This window comes from Rhinopithecus bieti, unplaced genomic scaffold (genome assembly GCF_001698545.2).
Source record: "Rhinopithecus bieti isolate Rb0 unplaced genomic scaffold, ASM169854v2 scaffold_60893, whole genome shotgun sequence".
In the NCBI taxonomy this organism is placed as follows: Eukaryota; Metazoa; Chordata; class Mammalia; order Primates; family Cercopithecidae; genus Rhinopithecus; species Rhinopithecus bieti.
Window position 1 is genome coordinate 31,280 of NW_016823060.1, and position 20,705 is coordinate 51,984.

A 20,705-nucleotide genomic window follows, 5' to 3' on the forward strand; every position below is an offset into this window, starting at 1 on the left:
ATTCGGCCATCTTGCTCCGCCCCTTCAGTATTATTTTACCACCTAATTTTTACTAGTAAGATGGTACTATAAGAATGTGCCATATTTTTTGATAAATTTTCCATTTCATGGTACATATCTAGTGGTGTGGTGAACATTCTCATTCTTCTATTTATAAAGACTTCAGTAATCTAGGTTTTCAGCTGAATTTCCTGGAAGTGGGTTCGTGCTATATAGTATGACACCTTTTAATTCTTTTAATCCATGTTGCCAGATTATATCTTAGAAAAATGTTGCTAATTAATGTTCCAAATAACAATTAATAAGAGGGCCTATTTTTATGCACCAACCCTAAATATTATTATTAGAAAGTCTTTTCTAAGTTGGTTGATGAAAAACAGTATCTTATTGTAATTTTAAAGTTGCATTTATTGATTACTAGTGAGGATGAGTATTTTATATACATTTCTAGACAATTTGTTATTCTTGTGTGAATTGCCTATTTGTGTTCTTCATAATAATTTTAATTGATGAAGATTAGTGGTGCTTTGAGGGCAGAAATACATCTTATTTTTGCTGGAGCCTGTTTTCATCAGTGTTGCACCCTGGATCTAGCCCATGCTAGGACCTAAAAGTATTTGTAGAATGAAAGAATGAATGATAATCCACTATCATATTTTTACTGGTTAGTAATAGAAGGGAATCAAATTAATGTTGCATACATTTATTTAGTGAGCAATGAATGCCATTTTCTCCACAAAAAAGTTTTTCTCTGAAGAAAATTTAATTTCTTTTCAACAATAACACCATTTATAGCCTGAATGGATAAATACAAGATTGGACAGATTTGGCTATTTTCATGTTTGTCAGCAACTGTCAGATTTTCTATTCTTGCTAGCTATTTTGGAATACTAGGACGCAATTAGGGATTTGTTACCTCATTTCATTATAGAAAATGAAAGCACCAAAATAAAACATCTCAAATGCTCATCATTTCTGAGAATATTCTACAAATTTGTGCTTTCTCTGGATTGTGTTTCACAACTGAGACAATACTCAAACTTTTTTGATCTTAATTGTACTTAAACTGACCTACTTTTTTTTTTTTCCCCAGAATATTTTGTTTTCAGCAGAACTTCTATTTTCATTGAATCTAGGGATATGAAAGTGACATATTACAGATGTAGAATCTTTCACACCGTTGCACTTGCATATATATGTGAGTAGGTGTATGTATACACACAAACATACATATATTTCTTTTGGGCAAATTATTTTCTTGTTAACTTTTCTCAAAATCCTGTTACGAAGAGAAAGTAGAAGCCACAATTTTTTGAGGCAGCTCCTGGTGTCATACATACAAATATATTCTGTGATCTGCAGTGTATAAAAAACCCTTGTTTACCCTGCATCCCACTTCAGTTTCTGTTCCAACTCCGCTCCTTCTAAAAGAAAACTGATCTCCATTGATCACCCTTACTTCCTGTTTTCTTCCCAAACTATTCCAAGTGGGTTTTGGTTTTGGCATTGTTGTAGAAGCAGGTTTTCTAGATCTCCTACTTCTTCCTTTCCAGAGCAAGCGTGGAGCTAGTAACACTTTTCCAGTGTTCCCAACCTCTCCTGGGACTCTCTAGGACTGGGAGTAGGCAGAATTAGCAGGCCAGGTCACATTGGTCAGGCACATTTGAACCCACTAACTAAAAATTCATCACCAGCCTAGCCAACAGGGTGAAACCCTATCTCTACTAAAAATACAAAAATTAGCCAGGTGTGGTGGCAGGCACCTGTAATCCTAGCTACTCAGGAGGTGGAGGCAGGAGAATCGCTTGAATTCTGGAGGCGGAGGTTGCAGTGAGCTGAGATCGCGCCACTGCACTCCAGCCTGGGCAACAGAAGGAGACTTTGTCTCAACTGCCCACAACCCCCACAACAACAACAAAAAATTGTAATGTAGACATAGCTGTGGACTCTTGATTTCCATAGTGGAATTTGAGAAAGTGCTCCTGGTATTTAGTGAGCAGGGGCCAGGGATGGTAAACCATTTGCAATATATAGGACAGCTTCACCAAAAAGGAGTTATCCTGCACTGTTATCAATTATACCCTCCTTGAAAAACACTTATCTAGAGGAAGAAACTAATTCCCTAGTAACAAAAGTTGAGATTGCAGAAATCAGAAAACTGGACAGAGTTAAAGGGAAAAAGCAGATATTATGACCAGGAAAGACAACTGGGAAAATAATATATACCCAAATCTAACTATACTTAAAAAAGGAATTAGAAAAGGGGAAGATGCCTTGTCGTTATTAGATCAGAAACTGTGGCAGAGGTCCAAAGAAATCTTAGGTAGAAAGAGAGGGGAAGATATGAGAGGGCAGACTGAATTGTCTGTAGACCCTGCTGAGAAGCAGGATCCAAAAAAAAAAAAAAAAAAAAAAAAAAACTGTTGAGAGGTAGCTCTTAAAGCTGAATGTGAAAAATTCATAATATAGACAATTGGGAACCCACTATCTTAAGGATTGAGACTGCTATTTTGAGTAGTTACAAAGATTCTGGACAGATTATAGAGAAGAGTAGGAAGATCAGTAGAAAATACTGGAAGAATTACAAGGGAGGTATCAATATGACAGTTTTGGATGAACTTCATGCTGGATAAGTAAATGGAATAGACTTCTAAGGGAAGACGCAACAATAATGAGGCATATTATGGGGGAATCAGGCAGGAATAAAAGAGAATGAGTCCAGTTTGATGGGGAACAATCACTTGAGTGGGATTGTTCTACTCAGAGAGGAGAATGTGAACAAACTATTTGAACCCTACATTCAGATTGGGTCTCTGAAATCTAAAGCTATAGCCATGACCAGAGTCTATGCAAAATAACAAACCCAGAATTAACCTGAAGCCGTGTGTTGGGAGTAAATTCTTACGAGATTATGGATATATGCTTCATGGATCCACGAGCCTATTCCCTCAACAGCACCACCTTAGCCTTGAATGATGAACAAGATAAATAGAATGTTAGGCAGCTTATCTACATTGTCTCCTATGTCTGGCACACACATTTAAAGCTAGGAGCTTGCATACACTAAAGCTCCCACAGAACTTGGCATCACTTGATAGTCCTGGACTGCAAGCCTGACTGCAAAACACAGAAAAACTAAAAAATAAGTTTAAATCCTTAACATCTTGAAGGCCTGTATAAAAGGAGGCTATTGTGGTCAACTTCCGTATTCGCCCCCTTTCCCCACCTTCCTCTCCCCGGCACATAGGCTGGTGCCTGGAGTCCTTGTCTGTGTAACAGCTACTTACCTTTGCATAATACCAGCATAAGCAGACATGAAATGAACAAGGTCAAAATCCCAAATGACCTACAGTTTAAGGTCATTCACTCAGACCACAGCAGGTAAACACCAAACTCACATGGCATAAAACAGGTCACTGCCAGTCTCTAAATTTAAAACCAAAACCAAATTGTACCACAAAATCTTAAATTCCTCCTATGGCTTAAACATTTTCATGGGCAATTTACTTCTCAAATTTCATTTATCTTTGCAGTGTTCCTAACCAATGCACCAGATGTCTTGTATATACACGTGGTCCCAGGTATGTATCTCCCTGCTGTAGTTTCCTCTGGTTTTCATCTATTCTTTTAAACATGGCTCTTCTGATCTCCATCTCAGGAATTGTTTTTAATTCTTGAAAAAAGAGAGTTGAAACACTGGGCTATTTTGACAACTTATATAGGATCCTCAAATTCTAGAACTCCCATTGTTACAGTACTTTTCTAAATAAAGCCATAAATAAGTAAAGCCAAATATTAAGTATATAATTTGAAAGAAAATCATATAGAAAGAACACCTGTAATTCTATCATATAGAGATAATAGTCAATAACCCTGTATTTTCTTTAGAGAGGTATAGACACATTATGTACATGTGTGTATGTATATACATACATTTTATAAAACTATAGTAGTTGACAATAGCGTGTATTGACATTTTCCAGTTTTAAAATAAGAATATATTATTATGGTGTAAAATTTGTTAACAACCCGATGTTATTCATATGATATTGTCCCTTATTAGATATTTAGGTTGTTTCCTTTTTAAAACTATTATTATAAACAACTCTTTAACATTATTTTTAAATCAAGAGGACAGTTAGTTCCACCTGTAGATATTTTTTTCTACCCTCAAATTGTTAATTGTATTATACTGAATAACCAATCCATCATATATGCACTGATTTGAAATATCTTTATCATGTACTAAATTCATATTTGTGTCTGGAATTTTTATCAGATTAGTGGTGCAATAAATTCATAGTCACTGATTTCAGCCAAGTCCTTATTACTTATTTGTATATCTTCATGCTTGGCTTCCACTTTTATTCTCCTCAGGTATTAGTTTGGAACTTCACTATAGTCAATGCTCCCTTTTAATCTTGGTGCTAGTCTCTTAACTTTGTCATCAGTAAGATAAAGGCCACAAGTGGGGACTATGACAATGGAAATTTATGCTGTCACAGTTCTAGGGGTTAGAAGTTTGAAATCAAGGCATGAGCAGGGCCATGCTCCTTCTAAACCCTGTAGAGGAGAATTCTGTCTTGCCTCTTCCTAGCTTCTGGAAGCTCTTGGCAATACATGGTGATTCTTTAGCTTGCAAATGCAGCACTCCAATCTCTGCCTCAGTTGTCATGGCCATCATCCCTCATGTGCCTTCACATTGTCTTCCTTGTGTGTGTGTGTGTGTGTGTGTCCAAATTTTCCTCTTTTATAAAGATTGCAGTTGTATTGGATTAGGGGCCCACCATAGTCCAGCATGATATCCTCTTCACTAATTACATCTGAAACAGCCTTATTTCTGAATAAGGTCACATTCTGAGGGAGTGGGGTTAGGATTTGAACATATATTTTGGGGGAACACAATTCAACCCGTAGAAATCTCTCCTCCAACCGCACACCACCCACATTCGCTCTCATTTCACTCTCCTCTTGTATCGAAGGATGATGGCGTCTTTCTGTTCAGGTTAATTTCATGTTTTTGTTCTTTATTCCAATAGCTTCTATGTGTTCTGAGACTTTGCTCTATCAACCAACCACTCTTTTTGGCATTTTCATCTTCTGCCTTTCCATTAAAAACTCCCCTGCATTCCGACAACACATCGCTCTCATGTCCCTTTCTTATCCCTCTCCTATTCAAGATACGAAGTTATCCCTTCCTTGAACTTGAACCCCGCTTTAGTCATAATTACACCTTTCTCTCATTCTTTATATATTAGGTCTCTTCACTTCTATCAAGGGCATTAACTGCTTAGGGTTTTCATAAAGAATTGCTACTGTTGTCTTTTGACATGAATCATTGCGTGTAGAGGACAATTAAAGAAAATCAAGACTGAGTTAAGATGTAAATATTGATTCATTTTGATTTGATTTTTATATATGGTGAGACATAGAGTCTAGTTTTATTCTTCTATGTATGGTTATCCAGTTTTCTCAGCATCATTTATAGAAGAAACTGCTTTCTCCTTATTGTATTTTCTTGGTATTTTCATCCAAAATGGGTTGGCTGTAAGTGTGTAGATTGGTATCTGGGCTTTCTCTTCTGTTCCATTGTTTTTATGCAGTACCAGCTGATTTGTTGTCAGGTAGCATGATGCCTCCAGTTTTGTTCTTTTTGTTCAAAATTTCTTTGGCTATTTGGGGTCTTTTGGGTTTCATATTAATTTTAGTACTTTTTTTCTATTTCTGTGAGGAATGTCACTGGTATTTTCACAGGGATTACACTGAATCTGTAAATTGCTTTGGGTAGTACGGTCATTTTAACAATATCGATTCTTCCAATCCATGGGCATAGAATATACTTTTATTTAAAAATAAAGATACTACTAGACAAAAAAGCTGTAAAGCTACTAGAACAAAACACTGGAGAAATGCTCCAGTACATTGATCTGGGCAAAGATATTTTGAGTAAGCCTCAAAAGCACAGGAAATAAAATCAAAACTAGATAAATGGGATTACATAAAGCTGAAAAGCTTCTGCACAACAAAGAAAACAATCAAAAATTGCATAGACAACCTACAGAATGAGAGAAAATATTTGGAAACTATCCATCTGACAAGGAATTAATAATCAGAATATATAAAGAACTCAAACAACTCAGTAGTAAAAAACCAAATAATTGATTTAAAAATGGGCAAAAGATCGAACTGACATTTCTCAAAAGAAGACATACAAATGGTTAACCGATATATGAAGAAATGGTCACCACCACTAATTATCAGAGAACTGCAAATCAAAACCACGATGAGATATCATCTCACTCCAGTTAGAATGACTTTTACAAAAAAGACAGAGAATAACAGATGCTGGTGAGAATGTAGAGAAAGGGGAACCCTTGTACACCATTAGTGGGAATGTTAATTAGTACCTTCTTTTTTTGAAAAGACACCTGCACTTATATGTTTCTTGCAGCACTATTCACAATAGCAAAGTCATGGAATCAACCTAAATGTCCATCAATGGTAGACTGGGTAAAGAAAATGTGGTATGTATATACCATGGAATATTACACAGCCGCCAAAATGAAATTATGTCCTTTGTAGCAACATAGATGCAGCTGGAGGCCATCATATTTTAAAAACATAACTAGTGAGATGGCTGCTGATGCTGTGAAAAGTGCTGCTATGATTATCATACTGATTCCAACAGGAACAGTTTGGTTGAGACCAGTAAGGGTCGAAATTCAACCACAATTGCCCCAGTTATGAAATCCTACAGCCTGGAGTGCATGTACAGCAAACTAACAAATATAGACGAAGAAGAATACAAAGAATCTGAACGAACTGTCACTCCTGAAAGTTCCATAAAGTGGTCTGTACCAACAGACAAATGAACAAGGAGTAAAAAGCAAGAACCACGGGATACTCAATTCAAAATCAACCACTCTTGCAAAATCAACACAAAACCAAGACAAGCATCTGAAGATATTTAGAAACAGTGTTACAGCATGGAACATCCAGAAGTAGTATATAAGCTTTACTGTCTTTTGGAACTCTATAGGAATGTCACAGAAAAATCCTGATAGAAACAAAGTTCTATAGGAAAATTGCTAAGAAGTGGCCAATTATTTTTTCTACCATGTTGAGTGAAGTTTTGCATTTCTCATTCCCGATGATCTCGTTCCCGATGATCTTTTCTTTCTACTTCTTCTTGGTGTTTAAGAAGTTCAGCTTGGGCCAACACAAGTTATTTTTTGCAATCAGTGTATAAACTGGATGTTTCTCTGTTGGTTTCACTATTGCTGGTTGTATATTGGGTACATTAGGCATCCTCACACTGCCTAGTGGAGGTCTGAAGGGATTGTTGAGATCTGGTCCAAAAGAAAGGAAATGAATATGTCCAAGAGATGTCTGCACCCCCATGTTTACTACAGCACTATTTACAATACCCAAAATATAGAATAAACCTAAGTGCCCATCAATGGATAAATGAATAAGTAAAATGTAGTATATACACAATATTATCCAGCCGTAAAAAGAATAAAATCCTGCTATTTGCAGCAGCATGAATGGAAGTGAAGGACATTATGTTAAATGAAATACACCAAGCACAGAAAGACAAATATAGGATGTTCCCACTCACATGTGTGAGCTAAAAAGGTGGAGCTCATGAAGATAGATTTCCAGAGGCCAGGAAGGGTGGGAAAGGAGGGAATAAAGAGAGATTATTAATGGGTACAATTATACAGCTACTAATAGATAAAAGAAATAAGACCTGGTGTTTGATAGATCAGTAGGGTGACTATAGTTAACATTAGTCTGTTAAACATTTCAAAATAGCTAGAAGAGAATAATCTGAATGTTTCTAGCATAAAGAAAAGTTAAACATTTAATGTAATGGATATCCTAATTACCCTGAGTTGATTATATGTATGTATCAGATTATCACATGTACCCTGAAAATATGTACATCAATTATGTCTCAATAAAAATAATTTTAAAAAATATGTAAATGTTAGATAGTTGGCTCAAATCCTTCCTGAGTATCCAATATTTTCCCCCATGAACCTGACAGTGTTAGGTTAATATTCATGAATCAGGAGAATCATGATGGTGTGCCCTGGATGCTTGGAATGTCCTTAAATTGTGGTAACAGAGAATTTTAGATATATTACATTATAAAAAATTATTTTGTCACACTAACCTTAAACTAACAAAGATTTGAGAACTGGATTAAGTTATCTTTCTATCCCCAGGACCTAGCAGAGTTTGGAACCTATTAGGTGACCAATAAATATTTTCTGATGAACGGGATCATGGATAAGCAAATGATGTCTATTCTGAGATAGCTGGTGTTACAAGATGGTTTGTCCATATACAGATCTGTTTTACACATTCATTTCATTAATGCAGTACTTTAACCAGGAAATGGGCCATTCAAGGTAAAGGTTACATAATACAAAAGAAAATGGAATTTTCCAACCAGATATTCTGTGAAGCATTGTTCATATATTATAGGAGGTAAAAATAAATTACTTTTAAAAAAAGTGCTTGTGTGCAAATGAGTTTGGGAAGGACTGAGCTTTTTTGCCTCTTATTTATTTAGGTCTTTCACATCTTTATTATTTTATTAATATTATTTTTAAATTGATAGATAAAATGGTATATATTTATGGTGTACAATATACACATGTTGTGGAATGACTAAATCTAGCCAGGAAGGTTTTTCTTTCAGTGCAGAAATTCTTAGAACTCACAAATTATTTAGATTTGCATTTGGCTGCATGTGACAGAAATCTGATTGCATAGATATAAACAAGTAGGAGTTTATTTTTCTTATGTAGAAAAATAAATGCAGACACAGGCATCCAGAGTGGAACGTCAGTTCCAGGATGCCTCCGGTGTGCAGTCTCCTTTCTGAATTCTCCTGCAGCCTCCCTGGAATAGTGTGGGCCTTTCTTTCTCATGCTCACACAGTGGCTGCTGTACTTCTAGGCAGGAAACACAGGAAAGACTCAGGGGCAGAAGGTGGAAAACAGGAAATATGTCCCTTTATTTCTGGAAAGAAATATATTTTTCTCAGTTGTCCACTTAGTTACCTTGTGCTTATGTCTCACTGCCAGGAAATAATAGGTCATGTAGCTATCCCTAGCTGTAAGTGAGTCTGGAATAAGGAGTATTTTTAATTGATGCATTGCTGCCCTAAAGCAAAATCAAGGATCTGTTAGTTAAGAGAGGAAGAGGGAATGGGTATTGGTCTGGCAACCAACAGTGCATAAAACTAAGGTGTATTGTGACTTCCCAAAAGGGGGAATATAGTCATATGTGTTATTTCTTCACTCTGTTTTTCAAGATTTCCTTTGAGAAGGCTTTACAGGTATTCTGGCAAGAACATAATTAACATCATGACCGGAAGGTAGCCTGTCACTGATTTTAATCTTCCCAGCATATAATTCTGTCCTCTCTTAGGTAAATAATCAGAGACAATAGGTTTTTTCATACTGCATTTCTGAAGAAAATGGGCCTTACATTTCTTAGGTTACAATACTCTAGGCAGGTCTCGGTCAACTGATAAGGATGCTGCCGTATCAGGGAAAGATCTCAAGCAGGAACACATAAGGATCTATTTAAAGCAAACAAACAAACCCTAAGTAGAGCTAATCTCTGCTCTGTCCGACTCTTAATTCTCACAGTGAACGACATATACTGGAAAAATTATCCACCAAGATAATTTTTGTTTAACTGAGGTGGATTGATGGTAGTAATGGTCTTGATTTGTTTACTCCTTCCATTAGAGACACTGAGTCTATACTAGCCTCGGCATAGATCCTGTGTGGAACCAACAGTGTGCCGGTTCTGAGTCCAGGTCTTTAGAGGCCCTGTGTGTGTCTTCTTGTTGCCTCTTGCTCCTCTCCCTTTGCCATGAGAATAAGGATGGATGAACCTGCTGGTGAGCAGCCATGTGGAAGACAGCAAGATGGCATAGGCTTGTGAGCAAGTTCATCCAGGATTGACTATTTAATTACCCTACAGCTAGCAATAGACACACAAGTAAGTCTTGATGAGCTCAGCTTCCATCAACAAAATGCTTAGTCAACCTAAACACTTGTGAGTAACAAAAGTTTATTGCTATATGCCAGGGAGATTTTGTGTTTTCTGTCATGGTTGTTACATGGCATTACTGTGGTAACAGATAACTGATACACTAATCCAGCTGAGAAGGGATGTTGAACAAGTTGTGAATAAATTGGAGTGTCTGGAACACTATTACTTACCTAAAAGCCCCTGCTATTGTGTCTCTTCTCTGCATTTCTTGCCTCAACTTGTTTTGAAAATTGCATCCTAACTTGTATATGAATCTCCTGAATATCTTTGCTCTTTATTTAGTATTATCTTTACTACATCTTTTGAATGTTGTAGGCAACATTACTCTTTTAAAAATAACTTTTATTTTAAAAAATGAATATTTTAAAATCATATAGTAAGTACTTCTGTCCCACCATACAGAATGAGTAGTTCTTAACATTTTGTTACATTTGCTTCAAGTCTCCTGTTTTATGACAGCATACTCCTACATGTAAAGTTGTGACCCTCTGATCTCCCAACTCCCCGATCTCATAACCCCTCTCATTCCTGGGGTCAGCCATTTGACAGATTTAGTGTAAATCCTGCCAATACTTTATAAAAATATATTAAAATACTATGTTTATAAACAGTTATTTTAAAATGTAGGTTTTATTATTATTTGGGTATGGTGAGGCCAACAGATCAGGACCCAATTGCCATTGAAAGATAGTTTATTACAGTCCCCAACGGGAAGGCTATACCTCACCATGCAGGGGCCACAAGGGGAAGCACCAAGGTCAGTCAGGAGTCAGAGAGAGCTGGGGGAAATCACTGGCAAAGTCTTTATTGTGGGTTCTGCAGAAACAGGTGAGGCAGGATAAATGGGCTTAACATTGGCTAATTTGAATAATTTCAGCTGGCTCAAGGGTATAGGGGTTGTCTCTAGTTGTCTGGTAGGCCCTGGGGTGATTAGGGCAGGGGAATGGTGGCCCTAAGTGAAAGAGCCCTATGGGTGCTATATAAAGGAGGTGGTGGTGGGGTGGTCTGGGCTCTGGATTGGTTGGTTTGCATATGAAAAGTACACTCACAGGAAAGTCTTTTACTGTCTCTAGCAACTAGCTAGCCCTGGGAAGGCCAGTTTCTTCAGGGTCAGCAAAGCTCCCACCATGTCAAAGCATTAGAAACATAGAAAATAAAAAAACAGGATTACTACAACGTTGCATATCTATAAATAAGGTATTACATTCCATGCATTTTAATAGACTGTTTTTAGAGAAGTTTTAGACTCACAGAAAACTGAGTGGTAGGTACAGAGACTTCCCATATATCCCCTGTCCTATACATGTGCATCACCTCCCACATCATCAACATCCCCTATCAGAGTGGTATGTTTGTTAAAATTGGTGAACCTACATTGACACATCATTATCTTCCAAAGTGTGTAGTTGACATTAGAGTTCCCTCTTGGTATTGTACATTCCATGGGTTTGAGCAAATATATCATGATGTTTCCACCATTGTAGTATCATACAGAATAGTTGCACTTTCCTAAAACTCCTCTGTGCTCTGCCTATTCATCTCTCCTTCTCCTCCTCAATCCCCTAACAACCACTGATCTCTTTATTGTCTCTGGAATTTTCTCTTTTCCAGAACGTCATGTAGTAGGAATCATACAATATATACCGTTTTCACGTAGACTTTTTTCACTTAGTAATTTGCTTTTAAGATTCCTCTGTCATTTATTTGTTTATTTATTTTGAGACAGAGTCTCGCTCTGTCACCCAGGCTGGAGTGCAGTGGCGCGATCGTGGCTCACTGCAAGCTCCACCTCCCGGGTTCACGCCATTCTCCTGGCTCAGCCTCCCGAGTTGCTGGGACTACAGGCGCCTGCCACTATGCCCGGCTACTTTTTTGTATTTTTAGTAGAGATGGGGTTTCACCGTGTTAGCCAGGATGGTCTTGATCTCCTGACCCCGCTATCCATCTGCCTCTGCCTCCCAAAGTGCTGGGATTACAGGCATGAGCCACCACGCCCGGCCTAAGATTCCTCTGTCTTTTCATGGCTTGATAACTTGTTTTCTTTTGGTGCAGAATAATATTTCGTTGTCTGGATATACCATCTTTTTATCTATTCACCTTTTGTTTTAATTTTATTTATTTATTTATTTTGAGACGGAGTCTTGCTCTGTCGCCCAGGCTGGAGTGCAGTGGCCGGATCTCAGCTCACTGCAAGCTCCCCTCCCAGGTTCACACCATTCTCCTGCCTCAGCCTCCCGAGTAGCTGGGACTACAGGCGCCTGCCACCTTGCCCGGCTAGTTTTTTTGTATTTTTCAGTAGAGATGGGGTTTCACCGTGTTAGCCAAGATGGTCTTGATCTCCTGACCTCATGATCCGCCCGTCTCGGCCTCCCAAAGTGCTGGGATTACAGGCTTGAGCCACCGCGCCTGGCCCCATTCACCTTTTTAAAAACCTCTTGATTGCTTCCAAGATTTGGCAATGATGAATAAAGCTTCAATAAACATTTGTGTGCAGGTTTTTGCGTGGTGGTAAGTTTTCAGCTTCTTTGGACAAGCACTAAGGAGTGTTATTATTGATTGTCTAACAACCATATACTTAATTTTGTTAGAAACCACCAGACTGCTTTCCAAAGTAGCTGTACCGTTTTATATTCCCACTAACAGCGAAGGAGAGCTCCTGTTGATCCATATCCTCTCCAGCCTTTGTTGTTGTCAGTGTTCTATAGTTTTGACATTTGAATAGGTGTGTAGTGGTATTTTATTGTTGTTGTAATTTGCATTTCCCTGGTGACATGGGATGTAAAGCATCTTTTCAGATGCTATTTAGCATCTGTATATTTTCTTTAGTGAGGTGTCTGTTAAGGTCTTTGGTCCATTTTTAATTTAGTAGTTTCTTTTCTTTCTTATTGTTGAATTTTTTGAGTCCTTTGTGTTTTTTGGTTAAGTCTTATCAGATGTGTCTTTTGCAAATATTTCTCCCAGTCTGTGGCTTGTCTTCTTATTCTCTTAAAGTTGTCTTTTGCGGAGCAAACGTTTTTAATTTTAATGAGGTCTGGCTTATTAATCATTTATTTCATGAATTATGCCTTCAGTACAATACAATAAAAAGTTATTGCCATACCCAACGTCATCATCTCCTATATTGTCTTCTAAGAGTTTTATAATTTTGTACTTTACATTTAGGTCTATGATGCATTTAGAGTTAATTTTTGTAAAGGGTGTAAGGTCTGTGTCTAGATTCACTTTTTTTCTTTTTGCGTGTGGATGTCCAATTGTTTCAGCACCATTTGTTGAAAATGACTCTTCGCTCCATTGTATTGCCTTTACTCTTTTGTCAAAGATTAGTTGACTATATTTATATGTGCCTATTTCTGGACTCTCTATTTTTTCCCATTGATTTATTTGTCTAGCCTTTAGCCAGTACTAAACTGTCTTGATTACTTTAGCTTCATAGTAAGCTTTGAGGTTGGGTAGCGTCAGTCCTCCCACTTTGTTCTCGCATTGTGTGCATTTTAAAATCTTATATACCTTTCTTTTTCCTTTTGTTTAATTCAAAGGTAAAAGCAGTATGCTTTTTAAACAAATTTTTAATTTCCGTAGGTTTTTAGGGAAACAAGGGGTATTTGGAACATACAATGTTTGGGTTTCCATTCCTGGAGTTACTTCACTTAGAATAATAGTCTCCAATCCCAACAAGATTGCTGTGAATGCCACTAATTCATTCATTTTTATGGCTCAGTAGAATTCTATCATATATATTTATCACAGTTTCTTTGTTCACTTGTTGATTGATGGGCATTTTGGTTAGTTCCACAGTTTTGCAATTGCAAATTGTGCTGCTATAAACATACATGCACAAGTGTCTTTCACATAATGACTCTTTTCCCTCTGGGAGATACTCAGTAGTGGAATTGCTGGATCAAATGGTAGTTCTACTTATAATTCTTTTAAAGAATCTTCACACTGTTTTCTATAGCAGTTGTACTGGTTTATATTCCCACCAGCAGTGTAGAAATGTTCCCTTTTCAATGCATCCATGCCAACATCCATTATTTTTTTATTTTTGAATTATGGCTATTCTTGTAGGAGTAAGTTGGTATTGCATTGTGGTTTTAATTTGCATTTCCCTGATCATTAGTGATGTTGAGCATTTTTTATGTGCTTGTTGGTCATTTGTGTATCTTCTTCTGAGAATTGTCTATTCATGTCCTTAACCCACTATTTGAGGGATTTTTTTTTCTTGCTGATTTGTTAGAGTTCCTTGTAGATTCTGGATATTAGTCTTTTGTTGGATGTGTAGATTGTGAAGATTTCTTCCACTCTGTGGGTTGTCTGTTCATTCTGCTGACTGTTCCTTTTGCCATGCAAAAGCTCTTCAGTTTAATTAAGTCCCAGCTAGTCCCATCTATTTATCCTTGTTTTCATTTCATTTGCTTTTGGTTTCTTGGTCATAAAATTCTTGCCTAAGCCAATCTCTATAAGAGTTTTTCCAATGTCATCTTCTAGAATTTTTATAGTTTCAGGTCTTAGATTTAAGTCCTTAATCCATCTTAAGTTGATTTTTATATGAGGTGAGAGATGAGGATCCAGTTTCATTCTCCTACATGTGGCTTGCCAATTTTACCAGCACCATTGGTTGAATAGGGTGTTCTTTCCCCACTTTATGTTTTTGTTTGCTTTGTCAAAGATCAGTTGGCTGTAAGTATTTGGCTTTATTTCTGGGTTCTCTATTCTGTTCCATTGGTATATGGGCCTCTTTTTATACCAGTACCATGCTGTTATAGTGACTATGGCCTTATAGTATAGTCTGAAATCAGGTACTGTGATGCCTCCAGATTTGTTCTTTTTGCTTAGTCTTGCTTTGGCTATGAGGGATCTGTTTGGTTTCACATACATTTTAGGATTGTTTTTTCTAGTTCTGTGATGAATGATGGTGGTATTTTCATGAGAATTGCCTGAATTTGTAGATGACTTTTGGTGGTATGGCCATTTTCACAATATTGATTCATGAGCATGGGATGAGTTTCCATTTTGTTGTGTCCTCTATGATTCTTTCAGTAGTTTTTTGTAGTTTTCCTTGTATAGGTCTTTCATGTCCTTGGTTAGGTATATTCCTAAGTATTTATTTTATTTTTGCAGCTATTGTAAAAGGAGTTGAGTTCTTGATTTGATTCTCAGCTTTGTTGCTGTTGATGTATAGGAGAGCTACTGATTTGTGTACATTAATTTGGTATCCTGAAACTTTGCTGAATTCTTTTATTCTAGCAGTTTTTTGAATGAATCTTTAGGGTTTTCTAGGTATACAATCAAATCAACAGCAAACAGTGACAGTTTGACTTCCTCTTTACTGATTTGGATGCCCTTTATTCCTTCCTCTTGTCTAATTGCTCTGGCTAGGTCTTCCAGTACCATATTGAATAGAAGTGGTGAGAGTGGGCATCCTTGTCTTGTTTCAGTTCTCAGAGGGAATGCTATCAGTGTTTCCTCATTCAGTATTATGTTGGCTGTGGGTTTGTCATAGATAGCTTTTACTATATTGATATATGCCTCTTGTATGCCGATTTTGCTGAAATTTTTAATCATAAGAGATGCTGGATTTTGTCAAATGCTTTTTCTGTATTTATTGAGACGATCATGTGATTTTTGTTTTTAGTTTTGTTTATGTGGTGTATCACATTTAGTGACTTGCATATGTTAAACCATCCCTGCATCCCTGTTGCAAAACCCATTTGATCACGGTGGTTTATCTTTTTGATATGTTGCTGGATTCAGTTAGCTAGTATTTTTTAAAGAATTTTTGCATGTATGTTCATCAGGGATATTGTTTCTGTAGTTTTCTTTTTTGGTTTTGTCTTTTCCTGGTTTTGGTATTAGGGTGATACTGGCTCCATAGAATGATCTGGGGAGGATTTCCTTTCTCTATCTTGCAGAATAGTGTCAATAGGATTGGTACCAATTCTTCTTTGAATGTCTGATAGAATTCAGTGGTGAATTCATCTGGTCCTGGACTTTTTTTTGTTGGTAATTTTTTTTATTACAATTTCAAACTCACTGCTTGTTATTGGTCTGTTCAGGGTATCTAATTCTTCCTGATTTAAGCTAGAAGTGTTGTAAGTTTTCAGGAATTTATTCATCTCTTCCAGGTTTTCTAGTATATGCATGTATAGGTGTTCATGGTAACCTTGAATGATCTTTTGTATATCTGTGGCTTCAGTTTTAATATCTTCCCTTTTGTTTCTAATTGAGCTTATTTGGATTTTCTCTCTTCTTGATTAATCTTGCTAATGATCTATCAGTTTTTTATCTTTTCAAAGAATCAGCGTTTTGTTTCATTTATCTTTTGTATTTTGTTTGTTTGTTTGTTTCAATTTCACTTAGTTCTGCTCTGATCTTCGTTATTTCTTTTTTTCTGGTGGGTTTGGGTTTGGTTGGTTCTTGTTTCTCTAGTTCCTTGAGATGTGACCTTAGATTGTCTATTTGTGCCCTTTCTGAGTTTTTAATGCAGGCATTTAGGGCTAGGAACTTTCCTCTTAGCACCACCTTTGCTGTATCCCAGAGGTTTACATAGGTTGTGCCACTATTGATGTTCAGTTTGAAGAATTTTTAAATTTCCATCTTGATTTCATTGTTGATGCAGTGATCATTCAAGAGCAGGTTATTTAATTTCCATATATTTACATGGTTTTGAAGGTTCCTTTGGAGTTGATTTCCAGTTTTATTCTACTGTGGTCTGAGAGTACTTAATGTAGTTTCAATTTTTGAAAAATTTATTGAGGCTTGTTTTGTGGCCTATCATATGGTCTATCTTGGAGAAAGTTCCTTGTGTTGATGATAGAATGTATATTCTGTGGTTGTTGTGTAAAATATTCTGTAAATATCTATTAAGTCCATTTGTTCCAGGGTACACTTTAAATCCATTGTTTCTTTACTGACTTTCTGTCTTGATGACCTATTTAGTGCTGTCAGTGCAGTATTAAAGTCCCCCACTATTATTGTGTTGGTGTCTGTCTCATTTCTTAGGTCTAGTAGTAATTGTTTTATAAATTGGGGATCTCCAGTGTTAGGTGCATATATATTTAGGATTGTGATATTTTCCTGTTGGACAAGGTCTTTTATTATATAATGTCCCTCTTTGTTCTTTTTAACTGCTGTTGCTTTAAGGTTTGTTTTGTCTGATGTAAGAATAGCTACTCCTGCTTGCTTTTGGTGTCCATTTGCATGGAATGTCTTTTCCACTCTTTTACCTTAAGTTTATTTGAGTCCTTATGTGTCTCTTGAATGCAGCAGACAGTTTGGTTGGTGAATTCTTATACATTTTGCCATTCTGTATGTTTTAAGTGGAACATTTAGGCTATTTACATTCAACATTAGTATCGAGATGTGAGGCACTATTCCATTCATCATGTTATTTGTGGCCTGTATACCTTAGTTTTCTTTTTTTTTTTAATGTATTTTTGTTTTGTAGGTTCTGTGAGATTTATGCTTCAAAGAAGTTCTGTTTTGATGTGTTTCCAGGATTTGTTTCAAGATTTAGAGCTCCTTTTAGCAGTTCTTGTAGTGATGCCTTGGTAGTAGCAAATTCTCTCAGCATTTGTTTGTCTGAAAAAGACTGTTATCTTTCCTTCATTTACGAAGCTTAGTTTCACTGAATACAAAATTGTTGGCTCATAATTGTTTTGTTTAAGGAGGCTAAAGATAGGTCCTCAATCTAGCTTGTAGGGTTTCTGCTGAGACATCTGCTGTTAATCTGATAGGCTTTCCTTGGTTACCTGATGCTGTTGCCTCACAGCTCTTAATATTATTTCCTTTGTCTTAACGTTAGATAACCTGATGACAATCTACCTAGGTGATGATTTTTTTGTGGTGAATTTCCTAGGTGTTCTTTGAGCCTCTTGTTTTTGGATGTCTAAATCTCTAGCTAGGCTGGGGAAATTTTCCTTGATTAATCCCCCAAAGATGTTTTTCAACCTTTTAGATTCCTCTTCTTCTTCAGGAATGCCAGTTATTCTTAGGTTTGGTCATTTAACATAGTCCTAAACTTCTTGGAGGCTTTGTTCATTTGTCTTATTCTTTTTTCTTGACTTTGTTGGATTGAGTTAATTCAAAAACCTTGTCTTTGAGCTCTGAAGCTTTCTTCTGCTTGTTCAATTCTATTGTTGAGACCTTTCAGAACATTTTGCATTTTTCTAAGAATGTCAATATTTCCTGAAGTTTTAATTGTTTTTTATTTATGTGATGTATTTCACTGAAGATTTCTTCCCTCATTTCTTGTATCATTTTTTGATTTCCTTAAATTAGACTTTACCTTTCTCTGGTGCCTCCTTGATTAGTTTAATAACTGACCTTCTAGATTCTTTTTCAGGTAAATCAGGGATTTCTCCTTAGTTTGGATCCAGTGCTGGTGAGCTAGTGTGATTTTTTTTAGGGGGCTGCTAAAGAACCTTGTTTTGTCATGTTACGAGAATTGTTTTTGTGGTTTCTTCTCATTTGGGTAGGCTGTGTCAATGGGAAGGTCTAGGGCACAAGGCTGCTGTTCTGATTCTTTTGTCCCATGAGTGTTCCCTTGATGTAGTACTCTCCTGGCTTTCCTAGGAATATGGCTTTCTGAGAGCTGAGCTGTAATGATTGTTATTTCTTTTCTGGATCTAGTTACCCAGCAGGTCTACCAGGCTCCGGGCTGGTACTGGGGGTTGTCTGCACAGAGTCCTGTGATGTGCACTATCTGCAGGTCTCTCAGCCGTGGATACCAGCACCTGTTCTGGTGGAGGTGGCAGGGACAAAATGGACTCTATGAGAGTCCTTAGTTTTGGTTGTTTAATGTACTATTTTTCTGCTGGTTGGCCTCCTGCCAGAAGGTGGTGCTTTCAAGAGAGCATCAGCTGTGGTAGTATAGGGAGGGTCAGGCAGTGGGTAAGGCCCTAGAACTCCCAATAGTATATGCCCTTTGTCTTCAGCTACCAGGGTGAGTAGGGAAGGACCATCAGGTGGGGGCAGAGCTAGGCTTGTCTGAGCTCAGACTCTCTGCTTGGGTGGGTCTTGCCACAGCTGCTGTGGGGGATGAGGGTGTGGTTCCCAGGTCAATGGAGTTATGTTTTCAGGATGACTATGACTGCCTTTGCTTTGTCATGCAGGTTGTCAGAAAAGTGGGAAAAAGCCTGCAGTCACAGGCCTCACCCAGCTCCCACACTATCCAAAAGGCCAGTCTCACTCCCATCGTGCCCCCACCAATAGTACCAAGTCTGTTTCCAGGCAGTGGTGAGCAAGGCTGAGAACTTGCCCCAGGCTACCAGTCTCCCAGCTGCAAAAACAAGCAGGGCTTTCATGCTTCCCCACCTGTGGAGTCTGCACACGGGAGTCACACCCTCCCCCAAGTCCAGGCCAAGAGACCTCGTGTTTGGGTGGAATTGTTACAAAGAGCAGGTGGAGATTTTCTTTTCCCTGGCAACCTTTCCCAGTTCCTTTGGCAGCCCTCCCCAAGGACCCTGTGAGACAAGGCAGAAATTGTTTTCCAGGGGACCCAGAGAGTCCACAGGACATTTCCTGCTGCTTCCTCTACCCTTGTTTTTTGCTCGGCTCTCTAAATTGACTCAGGTCCAGGTAAGATCAGAATCTTCTCCCGTGACCTAGACCTTCAGGTTCCCCAGTGAGGGTGTGTGTTCGGGGGTGGACAATTCCTCTTTCTTATTTCCACAGCTTGGGCACCCACAATATTTGGGATGTCTCCTGGGTCCTGTAGGAGCAATCCACTTCCTTCAGAGGGTCTGTGAGTTCTGTCAGCTTTTCTGGTTTATTCCTGCAGTAGTTCTGGAGCAAAAGTTCATGTGAGTTTCCACACACTGCTCTGTTTGCATGGGATCTGTAATCTAGTCCTGCCTCCCATCCACCATAATCCCTCCAAATTCCCCTAACTTTCTTATTTCATCCACTGCCATATTCAGTGAAAGAAGAATATGCATGTTAAGGTGCATATAATTTACCTACTTATTTATTTTTCCTGTTGAACTTTTACGTCATGTTCTAACATAAGAATATTTCGAGGGGGGCGGAGCAAGATGGCTGAATAGGAACAGCTCCAGTCTCCAACTCCCAGCACGAGCGACACAGAAGACCGGTGATTTCTGCATCTTCAACTGAGGTACTGGGGTCATCTCACTAGGGAGTGCCGGACAATCGGTGCTGGTCAGTTGCTGCAGCCCGACCAGCGAGAGCTGAAGCAGGGCGAGGCATCGCCTCACCTGGGAACCGCAAGGGGAAGGGTATCCCTTTTCCTAGCCAGGGGAACTGAGACACACAACACCTGGAAAATCGGGTAACTCCCACCCAAATACCGCCCTCTAAGCAAACGGGCACACCAGAAGAATATATCCCTCAAAGAAAAGAAAAGAATTTTATATATCCTTAAAGAAAAGAATTTTAAACCCAGAATTTCATATCCAGCCAAACTAAGTTTCATAAGTGACGGAGAAATAAAATCCTTTACAGATAAGCAAATGCTTAGAGATTTTGTCACCACCAGGCCTGCCTTACAAGAGACCCTGAAGGAAGCCCTAAACATGGAAAGGAACAACCGGTACCAGCCATTGCAAAAACATGCCAAAATGTAAAGACCATCGAGGCTAGGAAGAAACTGCATCAACTAACGC

General features: G+C 37.9%; 1 pseudogene; it reads right to left on the bottom strand.

The window, feature by feature from the left end:
- Window positions 1–6,621: 6,621 nt before the first annotated feature.
- The window catches only part of LOC108521379 (secretory carrier-associated membrane protein 1-like), a 29,376-nt pseudogene continuing 15,292 nt past the window's right edge, over window positions 6,622–20,705 (bottom strand).